This window comes from Theropithecus gelada, chromosome 13 (genome assembly GCF_003255815.1).
Source record: "Theropithecus gelada isolate Dixy chromosome 13, Tgel_1.0, whole genome shotgun sequence".
NCBI lineage: Eukaryota > Metazoa > Chordata > Mammalia > Primates > Cercopithecidae > Theropithecus > Theropithecus gelada.
In genome coordinates this window covers 24,157,699-24,178,127 of record NC_037681.1, presented here as the reverse complement: position 1 = coordinate 24,178,127, position 20,429 = coordinate 24,157,699, and the positions used below count along the sequence as shown (strand labels likewise).

At 45.0% G+C, this 20,429-nt stretch overlaps 1 protein-coding gene across 1 annotated transcript in view; it reads right to left on the bottom strand.

Moving 5' to 3' along the window:
• Window positions 1-20,429, bottom strand: part of DCDC2C (doublecortin domain containing 2C) — a 101,433-nt gene that overhangs the window by 75,835 nt on the left and 5,169 nt on the right. The gene's annotated exons all lie outside the window — the stretch shown is intronic.

The following is a 20,429-nucleotide window of genomic DNA, read 5'->3' as shown; positions in this document are numbered from 1 at the left end:
AAAAAAACTATTGAGACCTGTCCCAGATAAGCAAAGCCAGTCATCCTCACAGCCCTGCTGTTTAAGAATGTGCAGAAAAGCAAATGGGGGGAGCTCTGACTGGGAAGGGATGTTAACCACCAACCCCGTGCCAAGTTACAGGGTCCTGGTCCCTCCCACAAGGCTAAGGCTCACCTGAGGACACCCCAGCACCTCAGGCCTGGCCTTCCTCTGAAGAGCTGCTCCCCTGCCCGTGTTCCGTCTCTACATCCCCAGCCCACCAGGATGAGAAGCGTGGGGTCCCTTCACACCTCCCACCCCTGGTTTCCCCTGGATTGAGACCCGTCTGCCTCTGCCCACACCTCCACTGCAGTCCCACCGCCTGGCTCACAAACCCCACCCCCGACGTCTCTCATTTGGACGATGGCAACATCCACGCAAGGGATCCTGGCCAGGGTCCCACTCTGTCACCTCCCACGGACACCATCGTCTTTGCGACAACACCGCTGCGTGCAGTCTCCCTCCGCGATCCACGGGGCAGCCTCATCACTCTGCTCATCTCCCTCCGCGATCCACGGGGCAGCCTCATCACTCTGCTCATCTCCCTCCGCGATCCACGGGGCAGCCTCATCACTCTGCTCATCTCCCTCCGCGATCCACCGGGCAGCCTCAACACTCGGCTCATCTCCCTCCAGGATCCATCCGCAGCCTCATCACTCTCCGCTCGTCTCCCTCCAGGATCCATCCGCAGCCTCCTCACTCCGTGCTCGTCTCCCTCCCGGATCCACCTGGCAGCCGCCTCACTCTGCTCGTCTCCCTCCAGGATCCATCCGCAGCCTCATCACTCTCATCCGCAGCCTCATCACTCTCTGCTCGTCTCCCTCCGGGATCCACCCGCAGCCTCCTCACTCTGTGCTCGTCTCCCTCCAGGATCCACCTGACCAGCCTTGTCACTCTCTGCACCCTACACCCTCCATGTTATGCTCCTTCAGCCACCCTGGCCCCCAGCCAGTCCATGTGCTTCCCGCAGCCTCTGCTGCACAGTGAGGGCCTCTGCTCCAGCCCCCACAGCCTCTCCATCTCCAGGACCCGTGTTCACTGCCCTTCCAAGCCCCAGGGCTGGGGAGCCACCTCTAAGCTGACATCAGAATCGATCATCCCCCCAGCACTAAGCCGGATTCATTCAGCATCCTTCCTACTACCTACTTCACACCCACCCAGGAAACTCCCAGCACAGACACCATGGTGCGGGCCCTACCTGCACCCCATCCCCCAGAAGTTCGGGTGGCCTGAACCTGTCAACAGGGCCTCCTTCCACACCTAACGCTGCTAATCCACACCCTCCTGTCCAAGCCGCAGCCCCCTCTCCCTTCCCAACCCAGACCCAACTTAGCACAGAAGAGGTTCCAGAGTCCCCTGGCATCTGAGTCCCCTCCCGATGAGGAGTTCAGGTTGGGCAAACGTGTCCCTCCCTCACTTCCCATCTCTGCTTGGGGACCCAGCTCTTGACCCTCACCTCTGCCGGGGGCCTGCTGCCTGCCCACTTGCCCGGGCACTCCAGTGCCAGGCCGACAACTGGGGGGCTCTGCTCCCTGAGTCAGACACAGTGGTAATAACTCTTCCTGCCTGGCCCAGCAGGGAGGGTCCTCCTGGGGCCCTGCTACTCTGTCTCCTCGAGGCCCAGACCCGGGCTGGGTTTCACAACTCAAGCACAAGACCATGAGACAAACCACTTAACCTATTAATGTTACGGGAGCTCGACTACATCACCCCAAGTTGAGTAAATGTCATCTATAAAAGTGCCTTGGCCAAGAACAGCACCCAAGCCATGCACCCCAGATGCACAGTGAGAGAGAGAATGAGCTGCACACCTCATTAACAGTGAGAACTTTGTTTTAAAGAGGAGAAGGGACAAAAGTTACTCTGGGTCTTCTGTCCCTGAAGGAGACCAGGGAGGTGTGTCTCATGGGGGCTTTGGGAGAAGGGTGAGAGGAACCAAGACAGCCGCAGAGAGGCCACTCTGGCACCTCCCTGGGATCCTACGGTGCCTTTCATCAGAACAGAGAGCTGCCGGAGAGGCAGTGAGAACACAGTGAATCTCAGAAGCCGCCTGGCAGACGGGAAGACCCCAGGCTTTGGAACTAGTCAAATCTGAATTCAAATCCCGGCTCTACATCTTACTATCCATGTGGTCTGGAGAAGCAACTGCACTTCTCTGAGCAGCAGCTGATGAGTTTTTAGAATGGGGATCATCCTGCGTTGGAGTTCTTACGAGAATAATAATGAGGTAACATTTTATAAAAGGCACAATACAATACCTATAACACAGTAATAAATATTCAATCCAATAAATATGAGATTCCCACACACACACAAACACACCGAAACACACAGAGAGAGACACAGAAGGGAGGAAGGGGGCTGTTCAGGCACCTCTATCTTGTTACGGCTCAAATAGAATTGCTGATTTTATCCTTAGCCAGTGGATCAACCCAGGCTTCCACACCTCAGAAAATGGTGCCACCCTGGCCCCATTTGTTCAACTACAAAATCCGGGAGACGTTCTCGAGTCTTCTCATCCTTTATGCCATCCGTGCATCCGTCAGCTCTACTTCAAAGCCACACGGCAGACTCTTGGCTCCTCGCCGCCTCCACCATCTCTCTCTCCCCTGCCCCGAGACAATCCTTCCCTCATGACAAGCAAAGCAGCCTTTGTAAACACAAATCAGAAGGCGGTCAGACGCCCCTCAGTGAGGCTCATCCTTATCCTACCTACCCCTCACACTGACCCTCAGGCCACGCAAGCTGGCACTGCCTGCCTCTCTGCCCTGTCTCTGCACCCCTCCTGGCCTCCCTGCACTCTGGCCACGCTTGCGTTCTTGCAGTTCCTGAAACACCAGCCCACTCCCACACAGGACCTGAGCCTGGAACATCCTCACGGATCTTTGCCTGGTTTGCCCCTCTTACATTAAGAAGTCACTTCGACGTCAGCTCCTCTGAGAGGCCCTCCCTGCCCAGTCACACACCTGCAGTTACTTTCATCCGAGCACTTCATCCTGCCTCTGCTTTCTTGTTTGTTTATGTGTTTCCATTTTCCTTTGTAGAATGGAAGCCTCTGAGAGCAGGAACCCTGGTTGTCATGTTCAACCCAGTACCTCCAGTGCCTGAACGATGAGTGACCCCAACAGGAATTCAATAACTATTTCATGAAGCCAAATGAATAATGGATGAGTGAATGCTACCATGACTAGGGAAAAACAGCTCTGATGCTCTGAAAAGGATTCCAGGAAAAGAGAGGCCATGGAAGAAGGTGGAAATGCCCACCTGCATCATTCTACCCTATTATCATACTATATATAAAATTATACACACCTGCATACTCATGGTAACGAAACTAATGCTGAGTATCAACAACGAGCATGAATTTACAGACCTAGTTTGAAAACAAAACAACAGAAATTATCTTCTGCAAAATTCTGTTAAAATACAGCCACCCTAAGAACCAGCTTTCTGCTTCATTGCATAAAATTATGGAAACAATGAGTTAATTGCTCTTTTGAGGTGTTAACGATTCATTAACCCTGCTATCACCTGCCTAATTAAATAACTCCGGCAATTAAATAATGTGATCCTGGACTTTTTTTCACTGTACATCATAAAATAATCTCCTGAGCAATGTTGAGCATATGTGTCTGATGGTGATGACAGCCTCATTCACACTTGTCAGAGCCAAAGACTCACACCACTCATCTGTCCTGAGAGGCTGAAGGACGCCATGAGCTTTAGACCTCTTCAACCAAGGCAATTCAACCAAATCTAAAAGATAGAAGACCCAAGATGACCACAGGTGTGTCTCCCCCAAGGAGCAACTACAGGTTATTGAATACCCACCATGAATCAAGCATTGCAGTAGACTCTACCTGCATTCATACCTAACCCTCAACATAACCAGGCAAAATACCTCAGTAACAAAGAATCAGAGAGATTATATCATCTTCCCAAGAACACACAGCTATTAAGTGTCCTGGCCATGATAAGCCATCAAAAAACATTTTATTTTACTTTTTAGCAAAATGAGTACTGGAATCCCTACCCATGTAGCCTAGTACTTAGGAGCCTGTGCTTTGGATCATCCAGGATCCCAGTACTGGCTCTGCCACTTACTAGTGGTGTGGCCTTGATCAAGTTTATAACCTCCCTGAGCCTCAGCTGCCTCCTGCATGCAGTGCTAACAGCAGTAGTGCACACCTCATAAAGTTGTTGAAATGAGATAACGCATTGTCAAGTGCTTAGCAAATGACTGTAATGAGGATTCAGTTGATAACAGTGTATTAGTTTGTTTTCACGCTGCTGATAAAGACATACCAGAGACTCGGCAATTTACAAAAGAAAGAGGTTTAATTGGACTTATAGTTCCCCATGGCTGGGGAGGCCTCACAATCATGGCAGAAGGCAAGGAGGAGCAAGTCACATCTTACGTAGATGGCGACAGGCAAAGAGAGCTTGTGCAGGGCAACTCCCATTTTTTTTAAACCATCAGATCTCGTGAGACTCATTCACTATCAAGAGAACAGCACAGGAAAGACCTGCCCCCATAATTCAATCCCTCGGACTGGCACGACACATGGGAATTGTGGGAGTTACAATTCAATAATGGGAGTTCCTCCCATGGCACATGGGAACTGTGGGAGTTACAAGATGAGATTTGGGTGGGGACATAACAAAACCATATCAAACAGCAATTATTGTGGCTTTGTTGTTGTTTTATCTTGGGCTCCGAAGTCCCTGCTCTCTCCACTTCTCCAATGCTGCTCCGACTACCCTCCAAGAACATCCCCATGGCCCCTTCCACGTAAAATATCCAATTAAAAACCTGAGAGAATCTAGCATCAGGAAAAGACTTCGCCACAGGAGGATCTCATCTGAAGCAAATGATTCTGATCAAGCTCTCGTGTATTCAGCACTGTGCAGGATGAATTCACAGAGAAGGCTCTGCTGAACAACCCTGCAGTAGGTGCTTAGCCTGGGAGTTTAAAGAGACACACAACTGCCACCATTCATGGAAACCTCAAGGGAAGTGCTGTGGTCTTTATGTTTCTTGCCTCATTTGTCAAGAAAAAAGTTTGCACTGGATCACCCCAAGGTCACTTCCAAGTCCCATTCTGTGATGCTGTGAGTCAAAGAAACAATCAGCTTTACTATCTCCCCAAAATGTCAAGGAGCCTTACTAGGCTAGCCGTTCTGGAACACTGATGTAAGGAGTGCTCAGACATCAGAAATCTCCTCCCACCAGTCCCTCACCACTTCCTGGAGAAATGTGTCAACCTGGGCAAACAATGCTTTCGACAGCCCTATCTCTGGTTTCACGTGGCACCATGTGCTCCTAAGTGGGAGAACAGGCAAGTGTGGCTGAAACATGGTCGGGGGGAATGGTACCTCTGCCTTCTTGGTCATGGTGATAATGAGGTGTTGCTTTCCATCTTTCAGAAAATGTTGCAATTCTTTTACTTTAAAAAAAAAAAAACGGGTTTTATGATTGACTTCGCTGATTTCATGTGCTTTGTAAAGTTCCATCATCATTTTAAAGGCTGGGATTTTGCCTTCTCTGGAAAGTTGGGAAGGAAGTAGGTGTCCCAGCTCGCCAAGCCCTGCACCCCTAACTGGGATGCCCTGGCTGGGGAAGTCCGTGTCTGAGTTCCTTTGATGTCCCTCTAGGATGGTGCCTGACTTGAACGATGATGGACCCTGAATGGAAGTTGCTGGAGCTAGCGGAACTCTGCACCATCCAAGCCAGCATCCCCATGCCTCTGATGAGAAGACTGGGGCTCAGAGCACAGTGACTTCTCTGAAGTCAGCACAGCAGCAGCCAGGAAGCTAAAGCCAAGAGCTCTGCTCCTGATCAAGTGTGTTTGCCCCCTCACTTCTCTTCCTACATGGAACGCAATTTGAAATTTTATATTTCAAATCTTATTTTTTCAGAATGTATTTCTTCAAATTGAAAAATGCTTTCTCTTCTCTGAAGTATTTTGAATTACCAACGGCTCCTCATCCCTAAGTTTCTCTCCTCGTCACCATCATCACCACCCCAGCAACCTTAAGCCCCCCTCTCAAACAGTGAGGAGTGCACATGCAAAGCAATTAACCAACCAACAAGTATTCTTGAGTGAGCAACATTCAGAAGACAGCCTTCAATTACCTCTTTTGTAAAAAAAGAAAATAGTAACCAATGAGAACAGCCACTCCTTCTGGCTGGATGTTAATCACCTACATTATCTGCACAGGCTTTAATGATAGCCACTACAAATAAAATAACAGAAAAGGAAGAAAGAGGGAAGATTAAAACTATCAGAGTTATGAGAAGACAACACCAAGAATAGAAGAGGTATGGCGAGTGCAGGGGCATGCAAGTTACACTTGATCAGTACAAATTTTGCCAAAGTTAATTGCTCCTTTCTGCTGGTAGTTGGATCATATACTTACAACAGAAGATCAAAGCTGCTGACAAATGTTGACCTATGGATGGGGAAGAGATACTGATGACAGCTTCTGTGCCCAGCCTAGGAAGACAAAGATGGTCTATGGAGGAGTTGGCAGGGAGGTGAGAAGGGAGGAAGCGAGACACAGTAGAAGCAGCCAATCCGCCTCTGAAAGTCTCTTCCCTCTAAGCCTGACACTGAAAATGAAATCTCCAACACTGGTTGCTCTTTGGGCTGAGATGCTGTCTCCAAAATGCCTTTGACAAAAATGCAGAGAAAGGAAGTTAGCTGTCTGTCAACACAGCAGCAGGGCTCATTCATGAAAGCCTGAGCCCTGGGAAGGAAGGGCATCTGGAGGAAAAGGACATCCCAAAGAGAAAGGGGACAGAGTGTTGCGGGGGAGAGAAGAGATTCCCCAAAGAGATGCATGCCTCCCTACACAATAGGAAGAATAAAAACTAGAACAGACGCAATGAAATAGAAAATGGGGGAAAAAATAGAGAAAAACAACAAGCCAAAAGCTGACTCTTTGAGAAGTTCAATAAAATTAATAAATCTGTAGATGGACATATAGGGAAAATAGAAAATACAAATAATATCAGGAATGGGAGAGGCAACATCACTTCAGAGTCTACAGATATTAATAGAATAAGAGAATGTTATAAACAACTTCATGCCAATAGATCCAACAACTTAAACGAAATGAACAAATTAAAAGACAAAATCTAGCAAAGTTTACTCAAGAAGAAATAACCTGAAGAGCCCTATATTTACTACAGAGTTGAATTTGTAGTTCAAACTCTTCACACAAAGACAACTCTAGGCCCAGATAGCTCCACTGGTAAATTCTATCAAACATTTAAGGAAGAAACAATGCCAATTCTAGACAAGCTCTTCCAAATACCTTTCCACCAAGACAACTTCAGGTCAGGATGGCATCACTAGTAAATTCTATCAAACATTTAAGGAAGAAATGATACCAAAACCAGAGAAAGACATTACAAGGAGAAAAAAACTACAAACCAACATCCCTCTATGAACATAGATACAAAATTTCTAAACAAAATTTTAGCAAATAAAATTCAACAAATATAAAAACAATACTCTATGATCAAGTGGGGTTTGCCCCAGGAATGCAAGGTTGGCTCCATGTTTGAAAATCAATTCATGTAATTCATAATATTAACAAACTAAAAATGGGAAGTCATCTGATTGTCTCAACAGACACAGAGAATGTCCTGCCCAGTCCAATTTAAATCCTAATCCTATATCCCATTGAGAGTTTCTCCCCTTAGCTCAAGCCTGACCCAGCTGCATGTGGGAAGGGTGCATGTGGGAATGGTTATTTCATTGTTTCATAGTATTTTACTCTGCCTCCAACCTCCTACTGATCTTGACATCAGAACAAGGGAGTGTCAAATACAACTGGAGCTACTGTCATCTGACCTCCTATGTCCTCTTCTTTGGCAGGTGTCCAAATGTGGCTCTTTGGGGAGGCAGGGAGCATGCAGGCTTTAGTGAGTTCCTCTGAAAACCTCACAGAGACTCCATGCTGGACTGTTCCTGATGCAGAATGTTTCTGATACCTTCCTCAGCTGACTCTTGCTTCAAACCACACCCTTTGCTACATCCCCACAGACCTTTACCGTGGCTGGCAATGATTCTCAAACAGCTCAAGTCTGGCCACCTTCTGAGGCATCCACTTGCCTCCCAGGGAAAGGCACACACCTTTGCCACATCAGCTCCCCAGAGGGGACAAGTGCAGTTTCCACAGCTGCCGCCTCCCCATGCTGTCTTCAGAGGCAGCACAGAACCCACCATCCTTCAGGTGCTTTGAGGATGATGGAAGCAGCTGCCACCTCCACACTCACCTGCAAACCCAAACCCCTGGCACATGGGCTGGGTCATCCCAAGCATACCCTCAACCTCTCAAGAGGTGCTTTACCCTGCAGCATCTGACTTGGTCCTTCCCACAGCATCCCAGCACTCTGAGCTATCCTCTGGAGCCTCACCTCTGATTTGAAGGAGCATGAGGCACCCACAGGGAGGAGAGAGAAAATGCCACAACATTCACTACTCTCTATAGTTTCTTCATTCAGTAAACTTACTAACTTACAGTCCTTACATAAGGTTTAAGGGTGATGTGGGGGCCGGTTTGGTACCTGAAGCATCTCTCATGTTTTTACACCTGATGCTTTAGAACACAGAGAGTGTCCACCAACATTCCAAGACATCAGTCAAAGCCCCATCCAACCGCCTGTGGGATGGGCTCTAGAGGCAGAGGGATGCCCGACACGGCTGCCCCATCCCCATTATCATGACCTCCAACCTACGTCAACTCTAATCTTCACTGTGACCCTTTAGCATACCAGAAAATGCACGAAAAAGAAATACAGCAGCTCCAGCTCAGAATGAGGAAGCAGAATTAGACCCAGTGTGGACAGCCAGAGGCTTGGGATGCAGTGGGAAAGAGCACCTGGAAAATGAAAACTGCTGCACCAAGCCTGCAGGATTTTGTAAGGCACTGAGATAGTGAGAGGTGAAGCCAGCTGGACTTCCTGGGTCGAGTGGGGACTTGGAGAACTTTTCTGTCTTACAAGAGGATTGTAAAATGCACCAATCAGTGCTCTGCGGCTAGCAAGAGGATTATAAAATGCACCAATCAGTGCTCTGTAGCTAGCAAGAGGATTGTAAAATGCATCAATCAGCACTCCGTAGCTAGCAAGAGGATTATAAATGCACTAATCAGTGCTCTGTAGTTAGCAAGAGGATTGTAAAATGCACCAATCAGCACTCTGTAGCTAGCAAGAGGATTGTAAAACTTTTGAGTCCGTGCCACCTTTAAGTAACACTAACCACAAAAGGTCCACGGCTTCATTTTTGAAGTCAGCGAGACCACGAACCCACTGGCAGGAACCAACTCCGGACACAATAGGAAAAGCCTCCACCCAGCACAGCGCTTGTTTGAGAGTGGGTGCTCAGTGAGGGTCTGCTCGTTCCCAGTGTTAACTGCATGGTGATGAAAACTGACCCCCGTCTTTCCTATGCTGCCCCCTAGTCCACAAGGCCCTGGACTTTCCCAGAGAGCAACAGCCAAGTCCCAGAGCTGAACACAGGCGAGGTTCACTCCTTGGAACCAACCTGGGGTCTGGCCATGTGAATCTCATTGATAGAAACAGCCACACACCTTATTTATGTATCATGCACCCACAGAGGCACTCCCTGCTAAAAAATATAATGAGAACTGACGCTCTCCAGGCCTCCAAAATTGCTGACTCTAAGAGCCAGAGAAGCCATCCCATAGAATCAGACAGCCAGACAGTTTGCGGAGCCTGCGATTGGCCTGGTCAGCCCCACTCAGAAGCAAGGCCTCATCTAGGCCAATCCACAGAACAACCAAGGAGAGCATACCTGCCCCTGAGATCCTGCCGGTCACCAGCCTTCCTGTAAGTACTCAATCCCTGTTTCATGCATTTATTCAAGACCTATTCACAGAGGGCCCACCTCTGATGGTAGGAACTGTGCTAAGAGTTAGAAGCAATTACAGCGCCAGGTGCCAGGGGCTCTGCTGAGGCCAGCATGGGTGCCACGGAAGCACAGGAGAGGAACATCTGACCCTCCCTGGGGAGAAAGGAGGCTTCCTGGAGGAAGAGGCCTTTAGGTTGAGACCTGAATTATAAGCAGAAACCAGTCAGTTGAGTTAAACAGGGCAGGAGGAACAGCATGCACAGAACTCTGGCTTGAGGATAGGTGCATGGAGAGAGGCCTTTGGGAAACTGAAAATCCATCAAGGACTGGATCCTAGACACAGAGGGAGGAGCGGTGAGAGGCGAGGCTGGAGAAGAACGCAGGGGCCAGATCAAGAAGGGCCTTAAACATCACGGTAAGTAGTGCAGACTTCACCTCCCTGGAGCCAAGAGGAGTGCCTTAATGTATGTGAACAAGGGGAGCAACATGATCACATGGCAAAGGGACAAGTTTGGAAGCAAGGAGACCAGGGGAAGGCACGGGACTCCTTCCAGGTGACCAAACTCGGTGGCCTCAACAAGGCTAGGAGCAGCCAAGATGACAGCAGGTGAGTGGACTCAAGAGACGATCAGGAGGTGGGATGGGTGGGCGGGAAGGGACTGGGGGGTTGCTGGGAGAGATAAAGGTTGAGAAAAATGCCCAGGTTTCTGGTTTTAGGAGTTGGGTGGACAGTTCCATCTTCTGGAATAGGAAACACAAAATAACAACTGAGTTTGGGGTCAGAGGTCAATGAGTTCAAACTTGGACATGCTGAGTTTGAGATGTCTTTGGGATATCCAAGTGACAGTGGCCTAGAGATGTGAGTCCTGACTTTGAGAGGGGGTCTTTGGCACATGGATGATTATGGAAGTAATGGAGAGAATGGAGTGGGGGTGGCCTGAACTCGAAGAGAAAATGAATTTGAGAGCACTCTACAAAACAGCAGTGTTCAAAAGACAGGAAATGACAATAGTCCCACAAGTAAAAGAAACAACAGTCATAGAAAATAGGAAGAGAGAAGAGCTTCAGAAAAGAAGGAAATAAATTATCTTCTTTCCTGAGAAAGAGGACCACCTCACCCCCATCAGCAGGGCTATGACCAACAAGGTCCAAATGTTCATCACCTGATGGATGGGTAAACAAAATACTGTAGATCCATACAATAGAATGGAATTCTGCCTCAGAAAGGAACGAAGCCCTGATACACGCTACAATGTGAATGAACCTTGAAAATATTATGCTAAGAGAAACCATATCCAAAAGGCCATATGTTGTCTGAGTTTATTTACACAAAATGTCCAGAATAGGCAGGTCCTATAGAGACAGCAACTATTATTCTTTATAATATCTTCCTCACCCACCCAAGGCCATTTCTCAAGTAATTCTCCCTATTTTGTCCCACATCAATTTTCCCTCTGCAATGGCTACTCCCATCATCACATACATGATGTCACTTCTTAGAAAAACTCTCTTGGCTCTGTTTCCCACTCCAGTCACCTCTACATTTCTCTCCTTCCTTTAGAGCAAAACTCGATTAAAGGGCAGTTTGTATCTCCCATCTCTCTTCTCTTCTTTTTTGCCCACGACCTCCATATTACTAAATCCAATGGTCCCATCTCAGTCTTCATCTCCCTTATCTGGTCAGCAGCATCTGAAAGAGATGGCCCACCCTGTCTCTCATCACCCAGCATCCTGCACTCACCTGGACTTTCTCCAGCCCTCTCTGCTCCTTCTCACCTCCCTGCCCTCTAAGCACTCCAGGACCCTGTCCTTGGAACTCACTTTGTTCTGCCCACACTGACTCCCAGCATGAATTCATAATCACCAGCGCCACCACATTGATCTAAATCCCCACTGTCCCTCGCCTGGATCACTGCAGCAGCCTCCTAACTCATGGCTATCAACATGGCACCCAAACACTCTTGCTCAAAGTCCATGTCACTCCCTGAACAACAGGCCAGCGGCCTTTGCACCATCAGTTCTCCCTCTTAGGATGCTTTTACCCAAGATATCTAAATAGGCAGCTCCCTCACTTCTTTGAGTCTGGACTCAAAAGTCACCTTCTCACTGAAGACTACCTGGTCATCCTATCTAAAACTGAACAGCCCCCAGCATGACATTTCATATCCCCCACATCCTCTATATTGTATGAATTTTGTTTATTGTCTGTCTCACCACCTGAAATGCAAGCTCCTTGAGGGCAGGGAAGTTTTTCCTTTTTGTACAACTGCTTCAAATAGTACCTGGTACATAACCAGTGCTCAATAAATATTTAGTGAAAGAACCGTTGGGCTTAGTAGACATACACATATTATTTGGTTTTGTGTTCCTGCTCTGGCATAATCAGCCACAGGAAAGCAAACACTTCCAAATACACAAGCATTAGGATTAAATTGGATGGGTGGATGGATGGATGGATGGAAAGTTTAGGATGTTGTGATGACCAGAATACATGGATAATTACATTTAACCCCTATTTCATAGATACAGCCATACCCATTAACTGAGCAGAGAAGTCCAAATGACAGAGCCCATGATATTTCCACAAAGCTATGGCACCAGCACGGCAATGTGTTGGGAAAATTAAGGATAACACACAGTGTTTGGGAGGTGTGGGAAACACCCAGTCTCACAGTGGGCACAGATTTAACTTGGTGTAATCTCTCAGGAGAGCAGTTTAGTAGGACATATAAAAAGGTTCTCTAAATGTCAAGCAAAAGAAGGCTGGTTTCAAAAACATATGTTCTACATCTCTTAATGCAATATTCTAAATCCACTAAAAAGTATTATAGGAACATATTTCTTGACATGTAGAGATTTCACGATACATCATTAAATAGAAAGCAAATTTGAAAAGTAAAGTAGATTATGCTCCCATTTTGCTTAAATAAATATATTTATAAGGCTAGAAGTATATACATGTATGTATAGGTATAATGTGTACATGTCAAAAGCATATGGAAAAACAGTGGTTAATCTCTGAATGATAGAATTATGAATATGTTTTTCTTTTAAATTACATATATTTTCTCATTTTTCTACAGTGAGCATGAATTATAGGGTACTTTTTTAAAAATGGAAGCAGAGGCTTCCAAAGAATGTGCTCCTGACAGGTCAACAGCAAAGGGCAAACAGTGGTCTTGCCATTGGCAAGATCACTAAGAAATATGGTGGAAGTGACTATTGGTTCAGCCAGCCCAAAGTACTGCAGCCTAAGCTTGAGTCACCTGGACAAAGTTAAATTTTATTATCCAGGCTTTTCGGTAAGGCAGGAAATCATGTAAAACACTTTATTAAAATATATATTAAGAAATTAATTTTAAAATAACCTTTGAGTTAGATTCATTGGTAGCTGCAGTGATCTAAAAAATTCATCTCAGTAAATCATGTCCTTCTCTTCCATGACAAAAGTGTGGTCTAAATGAATGGTACACTTGTTAGTCCAGGATAGGCTCACTGAAAGAGTAGAATTGGAACACATTCTTCGTGGGGGAAAAAACATTGAATTGGTATTCATCTGTTCCTAGTAAATCTGCCTAAATCTCTACAACCTGAGATTACAAACCAGAAATCTCAATGTCGTACTATAATAAAAGTTCTTCCATTGAAGTAAGACCAACGACACTTTTCTCATTAAACCAACATGGCACAGTCATTGAAAGCCAAGACCCCAAGAGCATTTGTTTCTAATCTAATTGTCCTTATCCCTCCATTTAATGAAATGCAATTTCAAATTCATTATATTGAAGTATTTTAAAAATCATTTCCATTACAATATTAAAAGTATATTATGGTATTCTCATTAATTTTAAGTAAATTTCTACATAAATCAAAATCTCTTGGGAAGCTTCTTCCATTTTCCCACTAATATATTTTGACCAAAACAGAAATTCTGGGAAAGAATAATTTACAGAAGCTAGGTCTTTCTGCTCATTATTACTGTATCACAAAATAAGGCTAAATGACTTAGTAAAACATTTAAACATTGAATTTTTGGACTTGGCAAACGCTTATGCCACATTTAATTTGTAAAACAGTTTACACTGGTATTCAAATTGTAGGCAATCATGGATCTCAAATTTGGATAGGATGAACTACAATTTAAAGGCATTATGAATAATAACAGCACCAACTACTTATTGAGCTCTTGCTGTATGTCAGAAGCACCAGGCAAAGTGATTTACAAAGATCATCTCACTGAATCCTGCCCACATTGTGACAGATACCATTTTAGATCAATCCCTACAGATCTAATCCCGGGATGACATAACACGAATCATTTAGCCATTTCTCTATTGGTGGACATTCAGGTTGTCCCTAGCATTTTGTAATTTAAAAACAAAATGCTACTGTAAACATCCTTAAACCCCAGTGTGTGAATAGACCAAGGCCTATCAAGCTGGAACTGGTGCAGGAAGGGCTGCACATGGCCTTAACTTCCAACAAGGTCTCCAGGAGCTTTTAGGGCTGAGGCAGGCAGCTCCCCTGACCCTGGGCGCCTGGGATGCAGCTGTTCTCAACTCACCCTAGAAAGAGGTGGAGCAGCAGAGGGGGAAGGCTCTCATTCTGGTGCTCTTCCTACGGAAGCTCCCCCAGCCCCTCGCATGGATCATGGAGAACCCTGTGCCCCATCCTGCTGGCTCCCTGCATTTTCCCTGGGGGAGCTGCTTTGCACCTTCACTCAAGACACTGGGGGGTGCCTTCCGCTGCCACTGCACACCAGGGTTCTCTTTCTGTGATGTAAGTGCTTGAACATCTATCAGAAAAAAAATTCCTACGATGCCTTAATTCTTTGAATTAAATAGAAGAAATTCATTTAATACTAGCAAGTTGTACAAAAAGCAGTCATGAGTCTTTTCCTGGGAAAAGAGTGGGAGAAATTCTGGAGTCATTCCTAGAATGCTTGGTTTTAGTCCAAGCTCTACTGCAAACGAGCCACCCAACTGCAGATGGTGCTTAACCTTTCTTGAACTATTTATTCATCTTTTAAATGGCAGGTATTAAGGCCTGCTCTGCCTCACTCACACGGTTGCTATTTTTCCATTTTTGCAGATGAGACTATAGGTGTGAAAACATGCTGAGAACGTAAGCCACACAACATTCCACGTTAAAAGAAAGGAAACTTCTGGACATTGAACACAATGATGAAGCATTCAAGGACTGACACGACTCCAATGCACAGTGTGATGTGCAGGTATCTCAGCCCTGGCTACGTGAATATGGCCACATACAAAATCAGCAGCATGGGGGACTCACAAAGAAATCCATGAAGTCCTAGCACTTGGCATCTGACCAAAGCATTTCTATTTCTGGAACGTAATATACAAGGAAAACAAGCAAAGACAAGTCTCTTTTTTTGAGACAGGATTTCACTCTGTTGCTCAGGCTGGAGTGCAGTTGTGCAATCATAGCTCACTGCATCCTCAAACGCCTGGGCTCAAGCAATCCCCCCACCTCAGCTTCCCACATGCCACCATGCCTGGATAACTGTTTGTTTGTTTGTTTGTTTTACTTTTTGTAGAGATAGGGTCTTGCTGGTCGAGAATTCCTGGGCTCAAGTAATTCTCCCATCTTGGCCTCCCAAAGTGCTGGGATTACAGGTGTGAGCCACAGCACCTGGCCAACAAGTCTTTTAGTTCATTAAGTATTATACTGTCTCTGGGATCATAGGTGCATCCCCACAAGCCACAAGGCAGGCAAACTGTGGTTTAGTAAGTAGTATTAATGCCATTAGGTCCTGTGACCAGTTAGCTCTGTGTTCTCGTATGGGATGGCAGGACACAGCTCTGAATCTCAGCTACTCTTACAGTCCCCTCCAGGCACAGCAGAGTTCTTGGAGTAAATCACGTGTGTCGGCCAAAGCTCTTGGAGGTGGTTCCAACTCATTCAGGGCTGGCTCCACCATTGACCTATGTCCAAGCAAACGCTTGTCCCACCAAGACAAGCATTTACACAACAAACAATAATAACTGCAAACCCTTTTTAGGGGTGACTACTTCCACAAAAGGAAATGGGGGCAGGATCATGAGCATCAGGCACTTCCAAGCCCTGCACACTGACATGATACAGCTCCATCCCCATGACCCCAGAGGGTGGTGTTGGGCATCTCATGCACTGTCGGAAGCAATGTCAGTTTTCAGAAATACTATGGAATCCAATCCAGAAGTAAATAGTTAGGAGATTAAAATAATGCATGTTAATTCTACTTCTCTATAAATAATCTTTTATGTGAACAAACGTGTCTCCACAAAGGATCCGTTACATTATATCACTGTTTAAAATAGCAAAAAGGCAAAAGTCTGCTCAAAGAGGATGGGCTAAATAATTATGATAAATTCACATGGTGGAATAGTTTTCAGGCATTAAAAATCATGTCTTCCTACAGCAGGCACTAGGTTGTGGGCACTCATTCTATGAGGCTATAGTTACCCAAAAGAGTTTAAAAATTATTTTTGCTGAGGATAATGGCTTCCAACTCCACCCATGTCCCTGCAAAGAACAGGGTCTTGATTCAATGCCATCCCCATTAAGCTACCAATGACTTTCTTCACAGAATTGGAAAAAACTGCTTTAAAGTTCATATGGAACCAAAAAAGACCCCACATTGCCAAGACAATCCTAAGTCAAAAGAACAAAGCTGGAGGCATCACGCTACCTGACTTCAAACTGTACTACAAGGCTACAGTAACCAAAACAGCATGGTACTGGTGCCAAAACAGAGATATAGACCAATGGAACAGAACAAAACCCTCAGAAATAATACCACACATCTACAGCCATCTGATCTTTGACAAACCTGACAAAAACAAGAAATGGGGAAAGGATTCCCTATTTAATAAATGGTGCTGGGAAAATTGGCTAGCCATAAGTAGAAAGCTGAAACTGGATCCTTTCCTTACTCCTTATACAAAAATTAATTCAAGATGGATTAGAGACTTAAATGTTAAACCTAAAACCATAAAAACCCTAGAAGCAAACCTAGGTAATACCATTCAGGACATAGGCATGGGCAAGGACTTCATGTCTAAAACACCAAAAGCAACGGCAACAAAAGCCAAAATTGACAAATGGGATCTAATTAAACTAAAGAGCTTCTGCACAGCAAAAGAAACTACCATCAGAGTGAACAGGCAACCTACAGAACGGGAGAAAATTTTTGCAACCTACTCATCTGACAAAGGGCTAATATCCAGAACCTACAAAGAACTCAAACAAATTTACGAGAAAAAAAACAAACAACCCCATCAAAAAGTGGGCAAAGGATATGAACAGACATTTCTCAAAAGAAGACATGCATACAGCCAACAGGCACATGAAAAAATGCTCGTCATCACTGGCCATCAGAGAAATGCAAATCAAAACCACAATGAGATACCATCTCACACCAGTTAGAATGGCGATCATTCAAAAGTCAGGAAACAACAGGTGCTGGAGAGGATGTGGAGAAATAGGAACACTTTTACACTGTTGGTGGGATTGTAAACTGGTTCAACCATTGTGGAAAACAGTATGGCGATTCCTCAAGGATCTAGAACTAGAAATACCATATGACCCAGCCATCCCATTACTGGGTATATACCCAAAGGATTATAAATCATGCTGCTATAAAGACACATGCACACGTATGTTTATTGCGGCACTATTCACAATAGCAAAGACTTGGAATCAACCCAAATGTCCATCAGTGACAGACTGGATTAAGAAAATGTGGCACATATACACAATGGAATACTATGAAGCCATAAAAAAAGATGAGTTCATGTCCTTTGTAGGGATGTGGATGCAGCTAGAAACCATCATTCTCAGCAAACTATTGCAAGAACAGAAAACCAAACACCGCATGTTCTCACTCATAGGTGGGAATTGAACAATGAGATCACTTGGACTCTGGAAGGGGAACATCACACACCGGGGCCTACTATGGGGAGGGGGAGTGGGGAGGGATGGCATTGGGAGTTATACCTGATGTAAATGACAAGTTGATGGGTGCTGACGAGTTGATGGGTGCAGCACACCAACATGGCACAAGTATACATATGTAACAAACCTACACGTTGTGTACATGTACCCTAGAACTTAAAGTATAATTAAAAAAAAAAAAAAGAACATGGTCTTATTCTTTTTTATGGCTGCATAGTATTGCATGGTGTATATGTACCACATTTTCTTTATCCAGTCTGTCACTGATGGGCATTTAGGTTGGTTCCATGTCTTTTCTATTGTGAATAGTGCTGCAGCGAACATACATGTGCATGTATCTTTATGACAGGATGATTTATATTCCCTTGGGTATATACCCAGTAATGGGATTGCTGGGCCACATGCTATTTCTGCCTCTAGGTCTTTGAGCAGTCACCATGCTGTCTTCCACAATGGTTGAACTAATTTACACTCCCCACCACCAACAGTGTAAAAGCATTCTCTTTCTCCACAACCTTGCCAGCATCTGTTGTTTTTTGACTTTTTAATAATAGCAGAATGGCTATTTTTAAAAAGTTAAAAAACAGAAGGTGCTGGTGAGACTGTGGAGAAAAGGGAATGCTTATACACTATTGCTGGGAATGTAATTAGTTCAGCTACTGTGCAGGGCCATTGGAGGCCTCTCAAAGAACTTAAAACAGAACTACCATTCAAAAAAGAAAATAATCATTCTACCAAAAAGACACATGCACTCATATGTTCATTGCAGCACTATTCACTGTAGCAAAGTCACTGAATCAACCTTGTGCCCATTAGCGGTGGCCTGGATAAAGAAAATGTGGTACATATACACCATGGAATACCATGCAGCCATAAAAAAAGAACATGGATGCAGCTGGAGCCATTGTCCTAAGTGAATTAACACAGGAACAGAGAACCAAATACTCCATGTTCCCACCTATAAGTGGGAGCTAAACAGTAGGTACTCATGGGTGTAAAGATGATGACAGTAGACACTGGGGACTAATATTAATAGATGGGGGAGGGAGGGAATGGGGCAAGGGTTGAAAAACTAACTATTGGATACTATGCTCCCTGCCTGGGTGACAGAATAAATTATACCCCAAACCTCAGCATCACGCAATGTACTCATGCAGGGACATGGATGGAGTTGGAAGCCATTATCCTCAGCAAACTAATGCAGGAACAGAAAACTAATCACCACATGTTCTCACTTGTAAGTGGGAACTGAATGATAAGAATACGTGGACACAGGGAGGGGAACAAACACACTGGCGCCTGTCAGAGAGGAGGAATGAGGGGAGGGAGAGCATCAGGAAGAGTAGCTGGGATTCATACCTAGGTGATGGGATGATCTGTGCAGCAAACCACCATGGCACATGTTTACCTATGGAACAAACCTGTACATCCTGCACATGTACTCCTGAACTTAAAATAAAAGTTGAAGAAAAAATATAAAATAATTTTTAAATAGCCATTCTGACTGGTGTGAGATGGTATCTCACCGTAGTTTTGATTTTCTGCACAGTATTTTTGACACCTCTCTCAATGAGAACTATGTTTATAATCACATTTTTGAAATGAACAAAGTGGAAATTCAAAAATAAAAAAAAATTTAAACTTTTTTGGGTAACTATAGCCTCATAGAGTGAGTGCCCAGCAACCTAATCCCTGCCCTAGGAGGACAAGGCCAGCGTGGGTGTGGAAATCCTGGTGTGCCTGCTCAGCATTTCATGTCTGTAGACCAAGGCTTCCTACCTACAGAAAAAAAGAAGTTTTGACAAGATAGTCTGAAATTTCCTCCCTGTCCTAAAATATTGCCTTTTAAGTCATATCTTATTTAAATCACTGAAATATGCAAAGGATGAACTGAGACTCAAACTCTAACAAGTGTTCTCAAGGGTGATTTCCAGAATTGTTGCTTAATCCCACTCCCAGCCCCACATGGAGAGGGGAAACAGGTACAGAGGTGTCAGGATGATCACAAATCACTTCCACGCTCTTTATTAAGGTAGCCCTGAAATTCAGTGACTGCCAGAATTGCTTTCTAGTTGGAAACTTGCCCTCTCGTCCTTGGCAAGTTACAATTTAAGGTGAGTAAAGTAATACATTTGACTTATTTTAACTGCCCTCAAGGGCAGACTCCAAGAAAGCAGCAGAACGATTCTGCAAGCTGGTGCTTGTGAACAATGCTGGGGCTACTGGCGTGTCCTGCATGGAGCTCTGGGTGGCGCTCCAAAGACACAGAGAAGAGCAGCTTCTGTCAGATGTAGAGGGAAGCACTTAACTAGTGCTGGCGCATTATATGTATTTTATCATCTAGTCCTTACAAAAAGCGTCTGAGGTATCTATTATCATCTCCATTTTACAGGTGAGAAAATTTAAGAACAGCAATATTGCAACTCAGAGAAGTAGATGCCCTCAAAATAACTCACTTGTGTAATAATCCACAAAATAAGTCCATTTTAAGTAAAAACGTTAAATTCTAAATATCAACAGACTATCTGACTTAAAACTGTGGTTTTT